This window comes from Bubalus kerabau, chromosome 5 (assembly GCF_029407905.1).
Source record: "Bubalus kerabau isolate K-KA32 ecotype Philippines breed swamp buffalo chromosome 5, PCC_UOA_SB_1v2, whole genome shotgun sequence".
Classification (NCBI taxonomy): Eukaryota; Metazoa; Chordata; class Mammalia; order Artiodactyla; family Bovidae; genus Bubalus; species Bubalus kerabau.
Window position 1 is genome coordinate 98205002 of NC_073628.1, and position 23746 is coordinate 98228747.

Here is a 23746-nt window from a genome sequence, read left to right on the forward strand (position 1 = left end):
TGTTCACCACTGTATCCCCAGCAGTGAGCACAGTGCCAGGCACATGTGTTAGCTGCTCAGTTTTGTCTGACTCTTTGCGACCCCATGGACTGTAGCCTGCCAGGCTCCTCTGTCCATGGAATTCTCCAGGCCAGAATATTGGAGTGGGTAGCCATTCCCTTCTCCAGGGGATCTTCCCGACCCAGGGATCAAACCTGGGTCTTCTGCACTGCAAGCAGATTCTTTACCATCTGAGCTACCAGGGAAGTCCCTGACACATAACATGCCTTTATACCCAGGATGAAGGGAGAAATAAATACACAGAGGGAAGGGAGTACTGAAGCCACACACAAGAATGTTTCACTGAATATTCAAAGCCCAGACAGTGTTTCAGACTTCTGATACTGACCCCTCTTCAGATACTCCTCATTCAACCTCATTCATCAAGTAGTACCCCAATAAACAGAACAGTCCCTGCTCTCGTGGAACTCAGATTCTAGTGGTGGTCCAAGGACAACAGTCAAATGGACAAAGAGGACGCCAAGTGGTTATGAGCACCATTAGAGAAAAATAAAGCAGAAGAGGGACAGTCTGGCATGCTGGGGAGAGGGCAATATAATTTTTACATAAGGTGGACTGAGAAGCCTCTCTGATAAAGGGGGGATGCATGAAAACACCTGAAGGGAGGGAGGAAGCAAGCCATGTGGGTCTCTGGGAAGTGGGGTGCGACTGTGTGTGCCAAGTCCAAGGTCAACAAGAGCAGTGTGGTTACAGCAGAATGAGCAAGGGGAGGAACAGTAGGAGATGAGGATGTCGGAGGTAAGAGGGGGGCTTTGAGGGCCAATGTAAGAGGACTGACCGTGGGGAGCCACCAGGGGGTTTTGTGATCAGAAAAAGAACATGATTTGACCTACATTTTAAAATTGCTATTTTGGCTGCTGGGGAGAATAAACTGTAGAGGAGAATGAAAGTAGGCAGAGACTACTCAGAAGGCTACTGGAATAATCTATGGGAAGATGGATGATGACTTGGACTAGGGTGGGTAGCTATGAAGACAATGGTGGGTGGACAATTAGGGGGTATACTTTGAAAACAGAGTTCAAGCTCACAGGAGGTGCTGATTATACACACTACTGATGGAAGAAATGATGGGGTATATACTGTTTATGGAATAAAGTTATTACCTTCGAAAAAACACATACGGTTTTTGGAAAAAAAAAATATAAAGCTATTTTAAATCTGGGTGAAGGGGAGGATAAAACTAGAGGAGGCAAAGATGACACCAAAGTCTTGGGCCCCAGCAATTTATTACATCAGTTTACAAAGTAAAGACAGTAAGAAGAATGGAGGTGGGGAGAGATTAAATAGTTCTTTTAAGACACAAGATTATTAACAAGCAGGCAGATGGAGTTGTCATGAAGATATATAATCTGATGTGTGGGGCAGAGGGCAGGTTAGGATGACAGTTTGAGAGCTGTCAGTTTCTAGATGGCATACAACGCCACGAGACAGAGTAAGACCACTAGGTCTTACATCTCCTGCCTGGGCTGCAGATCCCAGGGCAGCTGCCTTTAAGACACGGTAACAAAAGTGGTTTAGGGACTTTCCTGGTGGTCCAGTGGTTAAGAATCCGCCTTCCATTGCAGGAGATGTGGGTTTGATCCCTGAGTGGGGAACTGAGATCCCACATGCCATGGGGCAATCAAGCCCAGGAGTCATAACTACTGAGCCAGTGTGCCACCTGGGAAGGCCCTGGCACATAGTGGGCACCCTTTAAATATCTGGTGAATTAATGAAAGCATAAGTGAAATACACTAGAAAATGCATTGCACATGAAATTTACTATTATTGGAAAGATAATATTGCCTCTGAAAAAGCACACACACACAGCTTTTAGAAAAATCACAAAGCCACTTTAAATCTGGATGCCAAGTTCAGCCTGCGATGTTAAATTCAGATGTTCTCCTCAGTGTTATAAACATAGCACAAATGTCCTGACTCACTGTAATAAGGGCTTGAAGGAAGTTTTCCAAAGAAGGAACATTTCCACTGTGCTGCCTTCCCCATTCCCTTCCCAGTACCATTCCACAAACACAGGTTTAAAAAAAAGAAGAAGAAGAATGAAGACTTTGTGAAATAGCCTGTGGACTATTAAGGGAGAGGGGGGAGTGCAGGAAGGAGAAGGGGCAGGTCCATCCATGACATGAGCTGGAAAAGGATTGGCAGAACCTGTCCTGACTTCCCATCTTAAAGACCTGCTTGGGAGCGAAGAAACAGCGGTGCCGGGGCAGTGCTCTGGGCGGCCACACAGCAACGCTCTCAGTAGGAGACGAAGCTCTTCAGTGGATTGGCCACCTTCCACCATGGTGGTGGCTCTGAACAGGTTTAGCAACCTGAGGACCCTGAGAATATCTGGACTGGAGACTCCCTCCTAAAGAATGGCTTTGAGCAATCACAGGTATGAAAGCCCATCTAATTAATCTATTAAGAGATGTGACCTCACTTTTATCACAAGAAGAACATATGAGACACAAACTAAAAATAGTACCACACACCAAAATATTATTAAACATTTTTCTCTTTGCTTACTCTACTTTATATACAAACACACAAGACTGGTATAATCTTTCTAAAGTTAAGGGACTTTTGCTTAAAAAGAATTGCTTTCCTAGATGTCACAGACAGAAAAAACCCAAAAGCATAAAAAGGAACTTCCAATTCCTCAACTTGTGTCCTAAACCACAACTCAAACCCAAACATACTGATCATGAAAGTTCATTCCTAGTTTTTCTTGTCTTGACTGTTTCAGTTCTTATTTCACAAATGACATTATAACAGAGGTTTCCCAGGAATTCCTTGGTGGGCCAATGGGTAGGACTCAGTACTTTCACTGCTGAGGGCCAGGGTTCCACTTCAGGATGCCTGGGGTTCTATCCCTGGTCGACGAACTAAGATCACGCAAGCCACGTGGCACAGCCAAAAAAAAAAAAAAAACAAACAACAATAATAAAATTTTTAAAGGATAAAAAAGGTAAAATAAATAGAGGTTTCCCTGGAACTGTTCTGACGCAGTACTTCCTACCCTCACGGTTCTGATTAACTAAAAATAGACTCAAAACAGCCTCTGTTCAAAACAGCAAGGGCCACAGTGGTGACATGAGGCAGAAGCTAAGACAGGATGGGCCAAATTGTTCCTCCTATTTTTAGCATCTGTGTTGGGGAAAACTAAGTCCAAAAGGCATTGTTTTCAATTTAGCAAACAGTCATTCTACAAAAGCATCTTACTTTCCCAAATTATTACATTCTAAAATACTAAATTTCAACATAAAGAAAAACACTTTCAAATATTTATTCTTCCAGATGACATCCTTCTAGAGATTCTTTTGTTTTGATTATATTATTGTAGGTGTTTTGGTTTTTTTTTTTTCAATACCTGGTCATGTCTAAAACGTATAAAATGCTATGACAATTTCACTATATTCCTTTGGCTTCCCTAGTGGCTTAGATGGTAAAGTATCTGCCTGCAATGAAGGAGACCAGGGTTCGATCCCTGGGTTGGGAGGATCCCCTGGAAAAGGGAATGGCAACCCATTCCAGTATTCTTGCCTGGAGAATCCCACGGACAGAGGAGCCTGGCAGGCTATAGTCCACAGGGTCAAAAAGAGTTGGGCACGACTTGGAGACTTTCACTTTCACATCTACACATCTAAACCCAACAATATATCTCAAAATAAATACATTCAAATCTGAACACCATAGCTCTATGATCTAAAGTTTACAAATTTTTTAACATTTTCACTTAAAGCTCCAAAAGTCTTGTCATTTAAATCCCCCCTATTTTAAAGGATATATTAAACTCAATCTACCACTGTCACACAATGCCGAAAATATGAAAAAACACTTTTTCTTTAAACCTTAACATTATAGAAGAAGTGACTTAATTTCTCCTTCAAAGATTTTCAACTGGGAAAAAAAAATTTCAACTGAACACCAGTTAAATGTGCCCTTCCTTTTCAATACAACCCTATCATCTCCTCTCCTACAAAGCAGAAGTGAATACATTACTCAGACAGTAAAGTTTTCTGGGTTAGTCACTGACAATTAACTTTGGGAGAATGCTGCAAACTCTAACACAAAAACCTAATTAACATTAACAGGATTAACACTTACCAAACCCTGATGATGGTTCTAAGGGCTTCATGTTGGTTCTAAGGGCTTCATGTATATAAATTTAGTTCAAAATCCAAAGAGATGGTACACTTATTTTCCCATTTTACAAATGAGAAAACTGAACTCTTAAGAGAGGTTACGTGACCTGCTCAAGGTCATATAGCTAGAAAATGAAAGGCTAGATAGTCTAATTCCAGATTCCATTGCTCTTTAGAGAAGAAAATCCCCTCTGACATTGCAGGGACTTGCAAATGGAGGCATTCTTACTCCTGATGATACTGTGCTGTCTATCTATGATTAGTTACGAATAAATGGATTTATGTATAGGATGATGATACTACAGATAGAGTATTTATATTCTAAAAATATTAGTATATTAATAAACTCCCTCTTTGATGAATTTATGTTTTGAAATAAAGAATATTTTGGACTTCCCTTGTGGTCCAGTGGCTAGGAGTCTACCTGTCAATGCAGGGGACATGGGTTTCGATCCCTGGTCTGGGAAAACTCCACATGCCTCAGGGCAACTAAGCCCGTGTGTAAGAGCTACTGAGGCCTGTGTGCCTAGAGCCTGTGCTCTCCAACAAGAGAAGGCATTGCAACGAGAAGCCTGCACACAACTAGAGTGTACCCGCACTTGCCGCAACTAGAAAAAGCCTGTACAGCAATGAAGATTCAGGGCAGCAAAAAATAAATCTTAAAAATATTTCCACTTTCTGGTTTAAAGTATATAGAGTATCAATAAATAAAATGGAAAAACATGACACTTTATGAACATCATCTTGTCCCTCAAATTCAGTCCTTTGCTGGTTTATTAAGTGCCTACTTGGCACCAACCACTGTAGCAAGCACTACAGGTAAGACAATACTGGAGTCATAAGCTCTTACCTCAAGGACTTCCAGATCTACTGGGGAAAGACATAGAAGAAAATCAACAATTATGACACAGCAAAATAAGGTCTGCACAAGACACAAGGAGGGTAGAAAAGACACAAACAAGGGGACTTCAACTCAGTCTGGGACATCCGTTATCACTCCATGTGGAGGTTACACATACATACACATATTTAATACATTCATACGGGGCTTAGTCATGCTGTCTCTTTAAAAGAAAACATTCACCTCAACATGTCCTGCTCTTACAAGAAGGTATATTTCTATGTTACATGTATTTGACCACAGTATTTTTAAACAGAGTTGAAAAAGCACGTTGCAAAAGGGCATACACTATGATTCCACTGGGTGTACTTACATTGTATTAGATACCAGTGCAAGTTACACATAAATGAAAATGGCAGTGATACATAAAAATTTCTATTTTTTCCTTTCTTCTCCTTTCACACAATTTCTGATGAAGAGAAGGAAATTATTATTATTTCCTACTATGTCTATGAAGTCTGAAAACATTCAGATGGAAGTGCTGCTCTGCTCCAAACTGTCCTTACTCCAAGGACCCAGGATGACAGAGTAGCCTCTGCAGGGAACACTCCCACTTGTCAAGGCAGAGGGAGAGGCCAGAAGTGACCTGGTCATTTCTGCTCACATATCATTGGCCAAAGCAAGTCACATGGCCATGCCTACAGCCAATGGGGCTGAGAAACATAACCTTGGATCAGGAAGGGGCAGGGAATATTTTGATAGTATCAAGCTTAGTGATGCAGAGGCTCTTCTGTTTTCAGCCCACACCCTGTCCAGGGGTTAGGCGTCACTTCTGTACTGCTGCCTCTTTCTCCTGTGCACACTCTTCTCCAAGACGACTGCCCAGCATCTTCTGTCCTGGTCTTTGCTCACATGCTACCCTCTTGGTAAGGCCTTCCCTCACCACCTCCTTCCCCTCACTTCTGCTTTATGGTTTTCCATACTTTCAAACAGTTCAGTCAAAACCAATATGTCTGTTTATGTATATGTTTACATGTACACACGTACACACACACTCAGAAGTGAATACAGAAAAAGACAACACCAACAAAATGATGAATCCAGGTGACTCAATCAACCTTTCTGCAGATCTGAACATTTTCAGAATAAAAACTTGAGAGGAAAATTAGACCGACCAGCCTGGGTTGGTTTTCTCTAGACATGTTCAGCTGCACATGCACGTTCAGGCATGACATTGGAACAGCCAGCATTGCCCCTGAGTGTGAGGCAGCGAGACAGAGGCAAGGTGAGGCACGGTGTGTACAAGCGGCAATTATAAGGAAGCACACACCCAGGAAGTCCCAGCAGCATTCGGGCTCCAGGTTCCAGTTCCTTCCAGTGATCAGCCAGCTACCTCTCTGTTCCTGGCTTCAAAGGAGGAGCCCTGTATCCTTAAAATAAGCCCCATCTTTTGCTTAACCTACATAAGCTGTCTATTCCTTATTGTGTGCATGTTTATAAATCTCAATTCCCCAGAGACACAATCAGTAATTCGCACACAGACTATCATCTGGCTTTTTTCATTGTTAGGTTTTCAGAACTCAAAATCACTTTCACCAACCACAGTAATGTCATTTCTGAATCAGCCCAAAAGAGTAACTGAAAATCAAGCAGACTTCTCTGGTGGTGCAATTGCTAAGAATCCACCTGCTAATGCAGGGGACAGGCGTCCAATCCCTGGTCTGGGAAGATCCAACACAGCACCGAGCAACTAAGCCCATGAGCCACAACTTCTGAGCCCGAGAGTGTCTAGAGCCCCGCTCCGCAAACACAGAGAAGCCACCGCCCTGAGAAGCCCACACACCGCAACTAGAGAGTGGCCCCTGCTCATGGCGACTAGTGAAAGCCCACAGACAGCAACCGAGACCCAGTGCAACGAAAAATAATAAACAAATACATTTTTTAAAAGAGAAAGAAAATAAAGCAACATACAAATTCTACAACCTACAAACATGCTGTACAAGTGACCTGATGAGAGTTTTTTCCTCAGGACAGGAAGGACTCAGCAGGCAAAGGGACAGAGCGGCATCGCCAAAGGTGGGGAGGTTTTGTAAGAACACCCGGTGTTTAGGGGAATTCTGAGATGTCTGATAAGGATGAGTGTGCACAGCCACAGCAAGATATGAGGCAGGACAGACAGGCTGGGGCAAGCACATGGCGAGCTCCAAATAACATCCTAAGACTGAACTTTTTCATGAAGGCAAAAGAGACATTTTGACTGGGTGATCGGGTCAGATTGATCTTTTAAAACACATCACTGCAGGGGACTTCCCTGGTGGTCCAGTGGCTAAGACTCCATGCACCCAGTGAAGGAGGCCGGGCTTCGATCCCTGGTTGGGGAACTAGACCCTACGTGCTGCAACTAAAAATCCCACGTGCAGCAACTAAGACCATGCGCAGTCAAATAAGTAAATAATAAAAAAATTAAACACATCACTCTAGTTACCATGTGGAGAATGGACTGAGGTGGGACAAAGCAAACGTAGGCAAGGGGTACATGGGGAGGGACAGTTACAGGGACATTTAATGTGTACAATCAACAGAACTTGGTCATTATTTGGGAAGTGAGATGTGAGGAAGGGTGGAGAGTCTAGAATTCAGGCCAGGATACCTAAGTGGATGGTAAATTCATAAACTGAGAATACAGAGGAAAGAGTTTTCAAGAAGGAGAGAGCAGTTATAATCTAATTATTGAGCTTCCCTTGTGGCTCAACTGGTGAAAAATCCACCTGCAACTTGGAAGACCTGGGTTCGATACCTGGGTTGGGAAGATCCCCTGGAGAAGAGAAAGGCTACCCACTCCAGTATTCTGGCCTAGAGAATTCCACGGACCGTATAGTCCTTAGGGTTGCAAAGAGTCGGACACGACTGAGTGACTTTCGCACAAACACACTGGTTATGAGGGGCCTGTAAGAATACCCAAACAGAAATGCACTGTAGGCAGCGGACATTTATTCTATTTATGGTTTTCGTTTCCTTGTTCTATAAAGGACTGAAAGTGATTAAGAAAATAACACATAAAATACATCAACTTCACTAAATTAAGTTAGAATCAAACAGATAAGCACACTAGGATAGAAATAAGATGATAGAAAAAGTAAGATAAAGCCAGAAGGGAGATGTGTACACATTACACATGTAGTTTTATCAACAAAGTATGTGACTGACAACATGGATCACGTATGTAGTATCGGCAGATGCTAATGGAAAAATATGATTCAGAGAAAGCAATTTTAGAGTGGCCCAAGTGAGGAAGGAGAGCCTTGCCTCACCTTTGTGGTGTGGGTTGGCTTTAGGATAGATTTTAGAGTCCTGAGGGCAAGGATTCAAAACCTGAGTCATGAGGATCTCTGATTTTCATAAGATTTTTAAAGAGGGCCCTGACTCAAAAAAGATAAAAAAATCACTCAGGGGATGACTGGGCTGCATATCCTTCTCTCGAATGCCCATAAAAATGTGCTGTGCTCTCAAAAGAACTCCTGATAAGCACTGAGCTGCAGCAAGTCTCAGCAGCCTTCCAGTGACTCCCCAAAGCAGAGCTCTGTGTAGAGAAGTACAGCAAGCTCAGAGAGTCCATGCCCTCACTGTCCCCCAGGGTGGGGCAGCTAGAGATCTGGGTCTAGACTGCAGGCAGGAGATACGCACTTGTGAGTCATCGGTACCAGTGTTTACAGGACAGATAACTCTAGGTACCAAGGGCAGAACTTTCCTAACTAGTTCACAGCCACCGTCTGAGGGCTGTAGAATCACAGACCACAGGAGCAGGAGGGAGGGCTCCAGAGAAAGCAGAGGCACAAAGGTAAGAAACAAAAAAGGTTAAGAAACAGCAGAACATGTCAAGTACATTTACACAGAGAATACCCAGGGAAGGCAATCTCTCCCTCACCCCCAAATTAACAATGATGGGACTTCCCTGGTGGTCCAGGGGTTAAGAATCCACTTTCCAGTCCATGGGACACAGATTAGATCCCTGGTCGGGAAGACTCCACATGCCATGGGGCCAACTAAGCCCATGTGCCAACACCACTGAGCCTGAGCTCTGGAGCCCACCTGTGCGACTAGAGAAGCCTACACGCTACAACTAAGACCTGATGCACCCAAACAAACAAATATTTATTTTAAAAAAATGGTTATCTCTGCATAATAGGATTACACATAATTCTTGCTTTTTCCTTTATTCTTGATTTTGGAACTCTTTGACAATGAATCATGCAGAATTCAGTGAATCTTTACTACTGAATTTATAATCAGGAAAAAGCAATTTTACCTGAAGAAGCTAAGCTAGAAAAACTTCTAAAATCCTTTCAAGTTCCCCCAAATCTATGACCTAGAGAGACCAAAAACAAAAAGCTTGTTAGAAGATTTAGTTGGGGGCGGCGGGGGTGGGGGGTGGGGTGGCAGCGGGATACCTAACCTAGAAAAAAACAGTGGAAGACAGAATGTACACCAAAATGTGAACTATAGGTATCCTTGGATGGTGAGATTCTGAAGAGAGATTTTGTTTCTACCTTCTGTGTCCTATTTTTATTTCTGCTTCATAATATAATGAACCTAAAGTACACACCCCACTCCAGTACTCTTGCATGGAAAATCCCACGGACGGAGGAGCCTGGTAGGCTGCAGTCCATGGGGTCACTAAGAGTCGGACACGACTGAGTGACTTCACTTTCACTTCTCACTTTCATGCATTGGAGAAGGAAATGGCAACCCACTCCAGTGTTCTTGCCTGGAGAATCCCAGGGACGGGGGAGCCTGGTGGGGGCTGTCATCTCTGGGGTCCAACAGAGTCAGACACGACAGAAGCGACTTAGCAGCAAAGTACATTTAATTGTAGAATTTGGAGTACTCTACCCTTCCTTTTGGAAAAGGGAAAGGCTACCCACTCCAGTATTCCAATCTAGACAATTCTATGGACTGTACAGTCCCATGGGGTCACAAAGAGCCAGATATGACCGAGTGACTTTCACTCACCCTTCCTTTAATAGCAAGATATAAAAGGAAGTTAGCAGAAGAAAGGGACAGACAGCTGGCCACATTCCTGTGACGTGCACCATAAGTTTTAATACATGAATTTAACAGCTCAAGAGCCCAGACCCCCATACTCCAAATACAGAACCAAGCCTGCAATCAGCTGAATAGTGCCACAGGACACACAAAGCACAGCAGAAGGAGACGACAGTAGACCAGCACAGTCACCTCCACAATCTGTTTTCCAAACCTTTCTCCTTCGCTTTCCAGATGACCCCCTCAACTTAAAATACGTTTACTCAGAGTTACAAGAAAGCCTGCTTTCTCTACGGCATTTCTGCTCCAAAGGATGTGATGACTATGTTCAGGTGGTGGTTGTTCAGTCGCTAAGTGTGTTTGACTCTTTGTGACCCCATGGACTGCAGCACACCAGGCTTCCCTGTCCTCCACCAACTCCCAGACCATGTTTAGGACTGACTCCCAAATCAAAAACTTAAAAGCATCAGTGCTTTAACCCAAATGCACCTCCCCAGCCCAAACATGCTACGCAAGGGACTTCCCTTGTGGCTCAGATGGTAAAGAATCCGCCTGCAATGTGGGAGACCTGGGTTCGATCCCTGGGCTGGGAAGATCCCCTGGAGAAGGGAAGCCACCTACTCCAGTATTCTGGCCTAGAGAATTCCATGGACTGTATAGTCCGTGGGGCCACAAAGAGTCAGACACGACTGAGCGACTTTCACAGCAGGGAGCACATCTGTTCCAGCTCCTAGCAATGCACTCCAGGTGCATGTGTGAGTGCAAAGTTGCTTCAGTCGGGTCCCAATCCTTTGAGACCCTATGGACCAAAGCCCACTGAGCTCCTCTGTCCATGGGATCCTCCAGCCAAGAATACTGGCGTGGGTTGCCATGCCCTCCTCCAGGGGATCTTCCCAACCCAGGGATCGAACCCACATGTCTGACATCTCCTGCATCAGCAGGAGGGTTCTTCACTACTAGCACCCCCTGGGAAGCCCACATTCCAGGTACTCCCATCTAATTTTATTCAGGGTCATATCTTTTTTCTCCCTAAGACATAACAGTTGACAGTCTCGTTTCTAATGACAGTAAAACCATCTCTTTGTCATGAGCCAGACAGTAGGGCTGGTGGTGAGGCTACTTACTTAGGTGTATCCTGTGGGAAAGCAGCCAAGATAGTGGAGGAGGGCATGGCAACCCACTCCAGTATTCTTGCCTGGAGAAGCCCATGGACAGAGGAGCCTGGCAGGCTAGGGTCCATAGAGTCACAAAGGGTTGGGACACAACTGAAGCAACTTCACACTCACACACGCACCTGGAGTGCACTGCCAGGTAGCAGCCAAAGCCCCCTTGGAAGCAAGAGTCCTGATTTGGACACAACCATTTCATGGTCACCTGCTACCTACCTGACCGCCCTGTACTCAGCCCCAGGCTGGGGCCCCTCTACTCCCAACACTTCTCTTTACCTACATTCCCTCAGTTGCCCGCCAGGTTCCCCTTCCCTCACTTGAGAAAGGAATGAGACAAGGTGTTACCTGACTTCCTCCATTAATATTTCGCCAATACTTTTCTCATAAATCTCTCAAAAATAAAGCACAAAATTCTTATCTTGAGGCCAAGTTTTAGCAATTACTGGCAAAATACACAATTTTCAAACTAACTGTCTTTTGAACTCTACTGCCTTGGCTGCTTTACCACAGGACACTCACACCTACATAACTAGCCTCAATACCAACCCTACAGTCTGGCTCATGACAAGGCAATGGTTTTACTGTCATTAGAAACAAGACTGTAAACTGTTCTGTCTTAGGGAGAAAAAAAGATTTGACCCTTAATAATTCTCCAATGCCAGGCGGTGATTACGTGGTTTTCCATTACATGGAGTTTTACAAAGCCCAACAAAAATTACTGATGTCAGTACTTCCTGCATCTGCTCAAGAGTACAGAGAACACTGGGAATGCCTAAGCACATTCCACCAGCTGGCAAGGGCTTAACTATCAAAGGTACTTTCTTGAGTCACCTTGTAACACTGAAAACATTAGTATTATTACTTCAATTTAAAATAATAATTAGCTTATAATCATAAAGACTTACTCTAGACTCTTCATCAACATTTGATATTAGAGGGGCTTGCCTGGTGGTCCACTGGTTAACCCTGTTCCCAATGCAGGGGACCCAGGTTCAATCCCTGGTCAGGGAACTAGATCCCACATGCCACAACTAAAGCCCCAGTGCAACCAAGTAAATAAGTATTAAAACAAACATTTGATATTAGAGAATTAAAAAAAAAAAAATTCCTCTTAAAAGTGAAACAAGGGACAGAGTGCCGTGTGTGAGTGATTCCTACTCCACGCCGTCTTCACAGTTGTCTACGGGACACACTCCTATGGGGCCAACTCCAGGTCAAAATCCCAACTGTACCCATCTCTAGTTGTATTACCTCTCTGGGTCTTGGTTTCCCCACTCAGAAGGTGGTGATGATATAAATATCACATATCTAGGACTACCCTCATGGTCCAGTGGTTGGGACTTTGCCTGCCAAGGCAGGGGGTGCAGGTTCGATCCCTAGTCAGGAAGCAAAGATCCTACATGGCTTACGGCCAAAAAAATCAAAACATAAAACAAGCAATATTGTAACAAATTCGATAATGACTTTAAAAATGGTCCACATTAAAAAAAAATAAACAAACATCACTTATCTTGCAGGACAGTCATCAGAGATAAAGGCAATGAAACATATTACCTGAATTGGTCTCTATCTATTGGTGTGTGGGTTGACTCCCCAAAGCACAATACAAAGAGAACAGGGACTCGGTCTGCTGTACTCACTGCATTTGTAACTATAACAACGCTTACGGCAGAGAGCACTCAGCAAATACTTGCTGAACAAATGAAGTGCCCCCGATACACAGTAAACAATCATTTTTTTCCCCCTAACGTCAGTCTCCAAGTTTTTGCCATCCTTTTGCTCTGCCCGTCTTCTTTTTAGGCTCAAACACGTTTCCTTTGGCATAGGGCTCTGTTTCACCCAAACAGTATGAATAAATATCACAGCTACATCAGATCTGTGAAAAGCACCAGGTCTGTTAACTGATTATGAAATTAGGAGACACCACCAGAAACAAGAGCCTAACATTATATAGTAGAGAAACTTCCTGAGAGTGAGATTGTTTTCATTGGATCTGACTTGGAGAAGGAAATGGCAACCCACTCCAGTACTCTTGCCTGGAAAATCCCATGGACAGAGGAACCTGGTAGGCTACAGTCCATGGGGTCACAAGACTCGGATCTGACTGAGCGACCTTTGTCAATTATATTTTTGTACTGCCTTTATATTTATTTTTGAATTTTAATTTATTTATCTTGCTGCGCTGGGTCTTCATTGCCGCACTCGGGCTTTCTCTAGTTGCCGTGAGCGGGGGCTACTCTTCATTCCAGTGCACAGGCTAGTCTTCATTCCAGTGCACGGCTTCTCTTGTGGAGCACAGGCTTGAGGCACATGTGCTTTAGTAGTTGAGGGGCATGGGCTTTGTTGCACCGAGGAATGTGGGATCTTCCTCGACCAGGTATTGAACTCATGTCCTCTGCACTGGCAGGCAGATTCTTAACCACTGGACCACCATGGAAGTCCTGGATCTAATTTTTTTTTTAATGATTCCTATAGCTGCAATTTTATGTCTTCATAAAATGGTTCCAAAAACACCCCAAATAATAGAGATGCTATGCTCCCCACTCTAATCTTTAATCCCACTTGGTGAACCAGAAGAACCTGGCAACCAAATTGCTGCTACTCCTGACACCCTTCCACAGAATGGTTTCTAGTCACTGAAAAAAGGCCAAGTGAAACTGGCAATATTAAACATTTTAAAGAATTTTCAGCAGCCCAGCCATGTGAAAAGAGTTTTTTAAATTGACTTGGAAAATAATTAATGCTGAAACAAAACTATAAATTCTTCCAGAACAGGGTTAGCTCATTTTCTCTAATCTCTAAATTGTACATTCACACCAACTCTGAATACTCCAAAGCCCATATTCTAGCAGATCTACACAACAGGGTTAAAGAAAGTGGGCTCTTGCAGAGCAAGAAAATACTGACTTCGGGCCACTTCGTGCCACACGCATCTTATTCTTGGTATGAATAAAAGTTCCCTTCCTAACATGAATCTTTCATATTTAAGTTCCTCCTACAGGTTAACCGTCATCTCAAATGCCATCAGTCCCTTTTAAAACCAGAAATAGTGACAATTTCATATAATCAGTGTGGGTGAATGTGCTTTGTTACCTGTCCACATGAACATCAAAAAAGATGAAGAGGTGTCCAATGGGATGCTTCACAAGCATAGTTTCTACTTGGCCTTCACTAAAATTCTCCCAATCACAAGCCATTCTAATCATAACATCTCAAGGCAAAAGACTGCTTTAGCCTTATTTCCCTAGACCAGAAATCACCAAACTATTTGAGTATAATGACATTTATACAAAGTAAAAAAGAATAAACAAAAGCCCTAGGAGATGACCAACCCATCTACCCCAAGCTGGTCTTGAAGGAAAACAAAAAAACTAGGCACTTCTTTAATGAAACTCCACAGAAATGATGCCTGGTCTATATTTATCATAACTAAAAGGTTAACATAAAAGTAGAAAGCTAATTAACTAGCATTCACCAAACACAAGTGTATATATGCTGACATAAGGCAGCATCCTAAGATAAAAAATGTCATAAACGACACTCTAAACATCTACTCTACATAACTAATGTTCAAAGCTCAAAAGTGAAGTCACTCAGTTGTGTCCAACTCTTTGCAACCCTGTGGACTGTAGCCCGCCAGGCTCCTCCATCCATGGGCTATACATTTTTTTTCTCTGTGTATGTTAATATTTTTTAACTGGCCCACAAAGTATTTATTGCTGAAATCAAAGTGTAAATTCCTCTGGCAGGTCTATACACAGTAAGGAAAAAGGATTTTGGTTTTGTTTTTCAATATTTAAAAATTTTCCTTCATCTTGCCTCAAAAAATTTAAAATTATCATTATTTTTAAAAAGGGGGACTTTCCTGCTGATTCAGTGGTTAAACTCTGAGCGTCCACTGAAAGGGGGCACAGGTTCATCCCTGGTTGGGGAACTAAGGTCCTGCTTACATGAGGCACAGTCAGAAAACAACAACAGTTTATTGCCTGCTTTTTTCTAAATGTTCATATTCCTCAATACCCTAGACATGACAATTTTATGAATAAATCAAATCACACATAAAAAATTCTACTGATTGTAAAAGTTGCTAGATAGTTTTTCATTTTCCACCAATTTTCATTTCCTTCTCAGAAATAAGTATTTCCCCCAAGGATTTTCATATACACAGAATTTTTCCACCTCTAACATTAAATGTACTTCATTATTTTTAAAAATGAGAAATCTGTATATTAGACAGCACAAATAACTATTTACAGAAAAAATACTCACACTAGAGAAAACTCGCTGTCGGATAACATTTTTTAATTAAAAAATTTTTAATTTTAAAACATGAGCTATAGTTTTACATCCAAGTCATAATTCACAAAAGCAAGAGCTTATACTATAAAAATATGATCAATATTTTTGACAAAATACAAAAGGGGCTTCATTAAGATTGGAGAAAAAAGATATACATGAAAAATATGGAAGTAAATGCCTCTATAAAAAAATCTTGATTAAAAAAAATCTATTTGATGAAGTTAAATGAGTTACCCAAAGATTCAATACCGTATTCAATTCACACTGTAGAAATTTAAGTTTCTACTACAAGTTTCTACTCTAAGTAGAAGCTTATTAACATATACCAAGACTTTTCCCATTAAAACCTGAACATCTCTTTGATGAGCTTTCCCGTGGTTTTCTATAACTGTGGAACCTAACCAAACTCTCCCCAAATACATATCCACCTGTACAGAGAAAGTCGGTGACAAAGCAGGACCAGCTGCAGAATTTGTGGGGCCTGGTACCTAAAGAAAATGCAGGGCCTCCTGCTCAAAAGTATTAAGAATTTCAAGATGACAACAGCAGAGCATTCAACCACTTGGGGGGGCACTTCTGTCTGCAGATCACATTTCCATGAAGCCAGGGCTGGTGACAAGTTTAGACAGAGGTCTGACCAAAGATCCAGCCTGATATGATCCTAGAAGAGAACCCAGCACATGACAGGTGTGCACTATGATTTGTCTGGAAATCCTGGTTCAGCTTCCAAAAAAAAAAAAAAACCCCATAAAAGCAAAGGGCCACCTCATCTAGGCAGAAAACTTAACTAATTAAATTGGGATTCCTAGTAGCTCAGATGGTAAAGAATCTGCCTGCAATGCAGGAGACCCGGGTTCCATCCCTGAGTCGGGAAGATCTCCTGGAGAAGGGAATGGCTACCCACAATCATCATGACACTCTTACACATCTAGAACCTATACCAAACCCTGACGGGGAACAGAGAAACAATGTGAACAGAATGTATTTCACAATGTTAACTAGAAAGCTAATTAAGTCAAGGCCAGATATTCTCAATACTGAAACCCAGAAGATACCTGTTTGTCCAGCTTGACTATACTTTTCAAATAATGCTGAAGATATGGCAGCTGGTAAGCAGATCACACTGTGGCATCTCATTCAGAGATTTCCCTTCCCCAGCCCTGCAGGAGGGGACAGTCCCTTCAGAAGGTAAAATGAGTCATCTGATTCGAGCAGACTGAGTCACCTCGCATTTGGGTTTTGGCCCCCATATGCAGCGTGTTTCTCCTGAGACTCCTCTCAGGTCTCCTGTCTGCACAGTTACCTTCCTTTCTAACTTCCTCGATCCTCCTTCACTCACTTCGTACATGCGGGCCACCTGATCACTCCAGATTTTAAGAAAAAGGAGGAGGAGGTGAGACAAGTAACAGTGTGGCTTCACATAAAAGATGGTGCCTGAGTGAGAAGAGACTTTAAGAATTTTAAGGGGTTGGGGGAGAGGACTGCAACCCAATCTTTCAAACAAACCTCAGCCTCTTGCCTTAACCAATAACAGACCTCCTTCCATGCTTTTGGCATCATTACATGCAAAGGTCTTGTTTGGTGTCATAGGAGCACCAACTGAAATTCTAATCATGTACAACTCAGTCTTATCCTGGAAAAGAGAGATAATATGTTACAGGAACCTACATACTCTGCCAGGGCACTGCACAAAGCACTTTATGTATCCCTGCAATTAACAGTAAGAACACCATGGACAGGGACGCAGACCACCACTTTCCAAGTGAGGAAACTAAGACTCTGAAAGCACCTCGCTCTGGTCATCCAATTGGCTGGTCCACCTAAAACCCAGGTGCAGGTGACTCTGAACTACAACTCTGACAATAAGGTTGTTTTCCAGTACATACCTTAACCTAACTAATATGGCAAAAACAAAACAAAAAACTACCGCAACACAAGAACTGGGAATCAAGGAAAGACACCTTGCAGTCAATTCATGGACTTGGCAAATATTTATTTTGGGGCACCCTGTGCCAAGCCTTGTGACAAGAGATGGATAAAAAACAGTGAACAAGTGGTCCAGTGGTTAAGACTCCGTGATTCCACTGCAGGGGAAGTGGGTTCCATCCCTGGTGGGGGAACTAAGATCTCACTGGCAATAAGGCAGGGAAAAAAAAAGAACCCAACCCCGCAGCGAACAAGAATAATCAGGGCCAGGGCTTCCCTGGTGGCTCAGTGGTAAAGAATCTGCCTGCCAATGTAGGAGATACAGGTCCAATCCCTGATCTAGGAAGATCCCACATGCCACAGAGGAACTAAGGCCATATGCCACAACCATCGAGACTGTGCTCTAGAGCCTGGGAGTCACAACTATTGAGCCCCAAAGGCCTTAGAGAGAGCCTGAGCTCCACAACAACAGAAGCCTACGCACCACAGCAGCACAACCAAAACTAAAATAAAGTCATTTTACAATAATTAGCTGCAATATGATTCAGTGTGCCCAAACTATGGTTTAAAATTTATACTTGGAACTCTTCAGGTCCTGAACACCTAGCTAGGAAAAAATATACAAATAAATCTACCTCTACACCTTGACTTCCTACCTCAGGGAAAGAAAGGAACAGAGTAACGAATGAAAAATATTTACTGAACGAACAAAGGAACCAGTGATCATAATAGGGAGCTGTTGTTGTTTAGTCACTAGTCATGTCTGACTCTCTGTGACCCCATGGACTGTAGCCCACCAGGCTACTCTGTCCATGGAACTGTCCAGGCAAGAATACTGGAGTGGGTTGCCATTTCCTGCTCAAGGGGATCTTCCTGACCAAGGGATTGAACCCACCTTTCGTGCGTCTCCTGCATTGGCAGGCAGCTTCTTTACCACTGAGCCACCTGGGAAGTCTGTGTCCAGGAGAGGTAAAAGATAAAATTTAAAAGGACAAGTTCCCTAAATATCTTCTTCCCACTGTTTAAACCCACAGCTTCCACAGTCTATGGATGGCTCCACAGTGCATCCTTGGAGCTGATGCCTCACTCCTGAACAATGTATTCTCTGCTCTCATTCTGTCTCATTGTGTCTTGAACCTACTCGGCAATGAAATGGGTCTAGCCAAGGTCACTAATGGCCTCCATGTTGCCAAATCCCATCCTAAGGCTTGGTCTTCCTTTCATTTACTTTACTGCCATTTGACAGAGTGGAACCCTCCCCTCCATCATGAAACACCTTCTTCTCCTGGATGCCAGAACTCTAGGCTCTTTTGTCTTGCCTTCTACCTCAGTGGCTGTCCCTTGTCAGTTCTTAAATGCTGGAATGGCTCAAGGTTCAGTCCTCTGACCTCCTCTCCTCTCTCTCTATGCTCACTCCCTAGGTCATCCTGCCATTCTTGCAATTTAAAATATACTGACAGCTTCCTGAATGGAGTCCCCAACCCCAAGCTTCTTCCTGAACTGCCAGCCAAATATATATGCAACAACCTACTTAACATCTCCAGATGGATCAATATTAAGCAATATAACCAGAATACGATTAAAATGGATAGCTTAATTTCTACCTCTAATCTCTTTCCTTTTAATTTTTGGCCACATCGAGTAGCATGTGGGATCTTAGCTCCCCAACCAGGGATCAAACCAGTGCCCCATACAGTGGAAGTTCACAGTCTTAACCACTGGACTGCCAGGGAAGTCCCTAATCTCCTATTCCAATGTTTCCCACCTCAGTATAAAACAATTCCTTCTTCCAAGCTGCAGAGACTATAACTCTTGGTATGACTGTGATAGAGACAGCTAGCTATCTCCTCCTATACATTAGGCCACCTTTGTATCTGGCTGTGGCCAAGTGACTAAGTTCTGACCAAGGAGATGTAAGCAATGACAGGTGACACGTCTGATCATGCCCTTGATGGACAAAAACATGCCCTCCCCTTTAGTTCCTTCCTGAAGACTGGAATGCAGATGTGCATGCAGGCGCTGGAGCAACCATCTTGATTACAAACTAGATGGCCACTTACAGAGGAGGACAGCACTAAACAGAATGTGTCTGGCTCCCTAGAAATCAAGGAATTACTAAACCAGTTCTCAACCACCTACCCAGATTTCTACTTCGAAAAAAAATTAGCTTCTATCATATTTACACCATTATTATTTTGGATCTCTCTGCTGCAGCAGCCAAACCAGTATCCTACGTAATGCACAGAATTTGGAACCTGGAAGTAATCAACCTAGATAGAATATAAATATGTGGCAATGACTTAGGGCTCAACATGGGCACAGATATTGCAGAATGAAAGTCTGTAACCCTTGTTAGGCCACAATAAAATGGTAAAACCTGCGACACCTCAGAAAATAACCTGCATGTCTACCTGGACTGTAATTCTAGGGGAACTGGTTGAACAATTCAGAGTTTGGTGCCTATTGGCCTCTTGCCAATTTAAGCAAGCAGTCCCGCAAGAACAAGACATACTCAAGCTGCAGCTTGCCGATTTGCACACAGAGATAAAAGGGAAGACAGGTCTGCCTAAGTCACGGCCACAGACTAGTCTTAAGTTGGCTCAGTATGGTAATTTGGAGACCAAGCAGGACTGAAGAAGTCAACTCCTTCGGTCTCCTGAAGGAGACAAGCTGGAGACACTACTCAGCCCCAGGAAGGGGATACCCTCCATGACCTGGCCCAGAGGAAAACAGACACTGAAAAGCTGCCACGGAGGGCCGGGACAGGGCAGTTCCTCCAAGAAAGCATGTGTGTGCGTGCTTCAGTTCTCTTTGCGACCCTGTGGACTGTAGCCAGGGCTGCTAAGTGGACTGCAACAGGAACACCCACAGCTGCCAAGGCAGGGAGCCTCCACGCCGCGGCCTGGCAGGAGCTGACGATAGCCGTGGACCAGTGAGGGATGTGTACTCCCCGTTCTTCCCTTTGCCAAAGGGGACTTATTTCCATGCTTCTATCCAACTCCACCACAGCACATGGGGGTGGGGAGCAGAGAGTGGAGAGCAGCTGATAACTTGCATTTTAATCTAAAGGTTCTTGGACTGTGTAACACCTGGAAATTCTGGAGGCTGATAGAGGGAAGGCATGGAGTGTGTTTTAGATCTTGGAAGAAGGGTTTAAACAGTAATGCCTTGGCAGTACCCCTTCCCACGTGACAGAACTTCTAGATAAGCACACGGCTAACCCAGCAAGAACTGCAGTTCTCAGCTTCCGAGCTAGGAGCTGTGGCCATGTGACTTAGGTTCTGGCCAATGGGAAGCGAGCAGAAGTGACTGGAGCAACTTCCAAGCTGTGCCATTAAAAAGGAGCATGATGGGACTTCCCTGATGGTCCAGGGGTTAAGACTGCATGCTGCTCCTAATGCTTAATCCCTGGTTGGAGAACTAAGATCCCACATGCTGTACAGTCAAGAAAAAAAAAAAGAGGAGCATGATTTCTCCTTCCCCTCTCCTCTCTTCCCTCTGGCTACAGTGCAGACAGACGTGGACCAAAGATGGAAGCCATATGTTAGGAGACTTGGAACAACTGGACAGAAGGTGCCTAGCACAGTGGCCCCAGCCTCCCACCCAGACTTCTATTTAGACAGAAATAACCATCTAGCTGGTGTAAGCAGCTGCTATTTCATGTCGCTCTGTTATATCAATCCACAAAATATCTGACTATTCTTGGTCTGACCTTTTCTCACCTTCTCCACCACTGACCCTGGTCCTGGGACTCTTGTGCTAGCCTCCTGACCTTTCTTCTCCACTTTCACTCTTTCCCCCTTCATCTTTTCTCCTCACAGAAGCCTCTAAAATGATTCTCTTAAAACAGAAATCAAAATGTAAGCCCCATGAAGGCAGGATTTCTGCTTACATTGCTCATTCCTATAGCCTCATGGTCTAGAAGAAAGCTGGGCATATAGGATGTATCATCATATACAAAATGTCACTGACTGTAAACTGCAACACTATTTTTTGTATTACAAAGGGGGTTAAAAAAAACCCAGTACCTACTAAATCACAACAAAATGTCTTAACAGACCAGACCAGAGTAGTAATCAGTTATATCAGCCTTTCATTGCTTTGAAATTTCTGAAAAGGCGATGTATCTCTGATCTTCAAATCCATTGCTTGGGTATGAAAGGCAATCCTGCTAACTGTATGTGCTTTGTGCTAAGTCACTTCGGTCATATCCGACTCTGTGCCCCCGTGGAATGTAACCCGCCAGGGTCCTCTGTCTGTGGGATTCTCCAGCCAAGAATGCCAGAGTGAGTTGCCACTTCCTCCTTCAGGGGACCTTCCCAACGCAAGGATCAAACTCTCGTCTCCTACAGCTTCTGCACTGCAGGTAGATTCTTTACCACTGAGCCACTGGGGAAGCCCTCTAACTGAATGTTCAATTTCAAAATGTGATACAGTTTCAGAGACTTGTGGATTTCTGCCTTTCTACGGCTCCCTAATGCACTTGGTTGTTGCTTGGTAATAAAATATGAAATTGCCGTTTCCCTGGTAGTCCAGTGGTTAAGAATCTGCCTTACAACACAGGGGCCTCAGGTTCCATCCCTGGTCAAGGAACTAAGATCCCACACGTCATGGAGCAATTAAGACTGCACGTGCCCAGCTACTGAACCCTCAAGCTCTGGAACCCGCATATCACAACTAGAGAAGCCCCAGGGCCCCAACGAAGAACCAATAGAAGCCAAAATATGAAATCGTGGTCATTCTTTCAACCATTTTCTTTACTAATATCAAGTTGAGACCACCCCTCCCACTGCCATTTTCATTTCTCTTTTTCATACAAAGTAACATTTGCTTTCACTGATGATCAAAGTATAATTTGGGGGAAGGCATTTAACATAGCAGGCTTCCCAGGTGGAGTAGTGGTAAAGAATCTACCAGCAATGCAGGACACCCGGGTTTGATCCCTGGGTCAGGAAGATCCCCTGGAGGAGGAAATGGCAACTCACTCCAGTATTCTTGCCTGGGAAATCCCAGGGACAGAGGAGCCGAAAGGGTTACAGCCCATGAGATCAGAATAGAATCAGACACAACTGAGTGACTGAACATGCATGCATTTAACATGGCAACTAAACTGATCATGCATAGTGCTCAACTGAAGGCCAACACCATGAACAGGTATAACCAGGTCTGCACATAAGCAGGAAATGACAACTGTGTCACAACTGCCACCTGGTCAGCCACGATTACATCAAGAAGCATCCCAAGCTCAAAGATTCGAAAAGGTAAAGGGAAAAAAAACGGGGTGGGGAGCATCTCAGAACTGACTAAAACTGGTGGTGCTAGTGGTAAAGGACCCTCCTGTCAATGCAGAAGACTTAAGAGACGTGAGTTCAATCCCTGGGTCAGGAAGATCCCCTGGAGACAGAAATGGCAACTCACTTCAGTATTCTTGCCTGGAGAATCCCATGGACAGAGGAGCCTGGTGGGCTACAGTCCATAGGGTCATCGAGTCACACACAACTGAAGCGACTTAGCACGGTAGCACGGCACAGGGAGCGTCTTAGAACTGACTGAAACCCAGTTAGAACTCAGTAAAGGTTTCTCGAGTAAGTGAATGACTTCACCTCCTGCCACTGTGTCCTTGCTCAGCTCCAACCACACTTGACTCCCATGGTGTTCCTGAAGCAGCAGGGGACGTGCCCCTGGTTTCTGCTGTCCCCTATTCTTTCGAACACTCTTCCCCCAGATGGCTCCGTCATCTTTTAAATTTTTTTCCATAAGTCACCTCCCAAAATTGCACACACTTCTCTTATCCTTACTGCTCTCCATCCCTTTATAGCCTATTTTATCTTTCTCCATGGTACCATCACCATATGACATCTTTTAAAAATATTTATTTCTTTATTTTTGGCTGCACTGGGTCTTCGCTGATGCAAGCGGGCTTTTCTCTAGTTGCGATGTGAGGGCTTCTCATTACAGTGGCTTCTCTTGTTGTGGAGCACAGGCTCTAGGGTACACAGGCTCCAGCAGCTGGGGCTCACAGGCTTAGCTGCTCCGAGGCATGTGGGATCTGGCTGGACCAAGGATCGAACTGGTGTCCCTTGCACAGCAAGGAGGATTCTTAACCACTGGACCAGCAGGGAAGCCCACCAAATGACACCTTATGTGGATATTTATTACGTCTCCTCCCACCAGAAAGAAGTCCCATACCAGCAAGTCTCACGTGGTATCTGACATGTAGCAAGTAAAGAGCAAACATCATTGAAGGAGCTGCTACAAGAAGCTGTCTCCACCTAGACACA

General features: G+C 43.8%; 1 protein-coding gene across 2 annotated transcripts in view; it reads right to left on the minus strand.

The window, feature by feature from the left end:
* Nucleotides 1-23746, minus strand: part of UBE4B (ubiquitination factor E4B) — a 120189-nt gene that overhangs the window by 90849 nt on the left and 5594 nt on the right. The gene's annotated exons all lie outside the window — the stretch shown is intronic.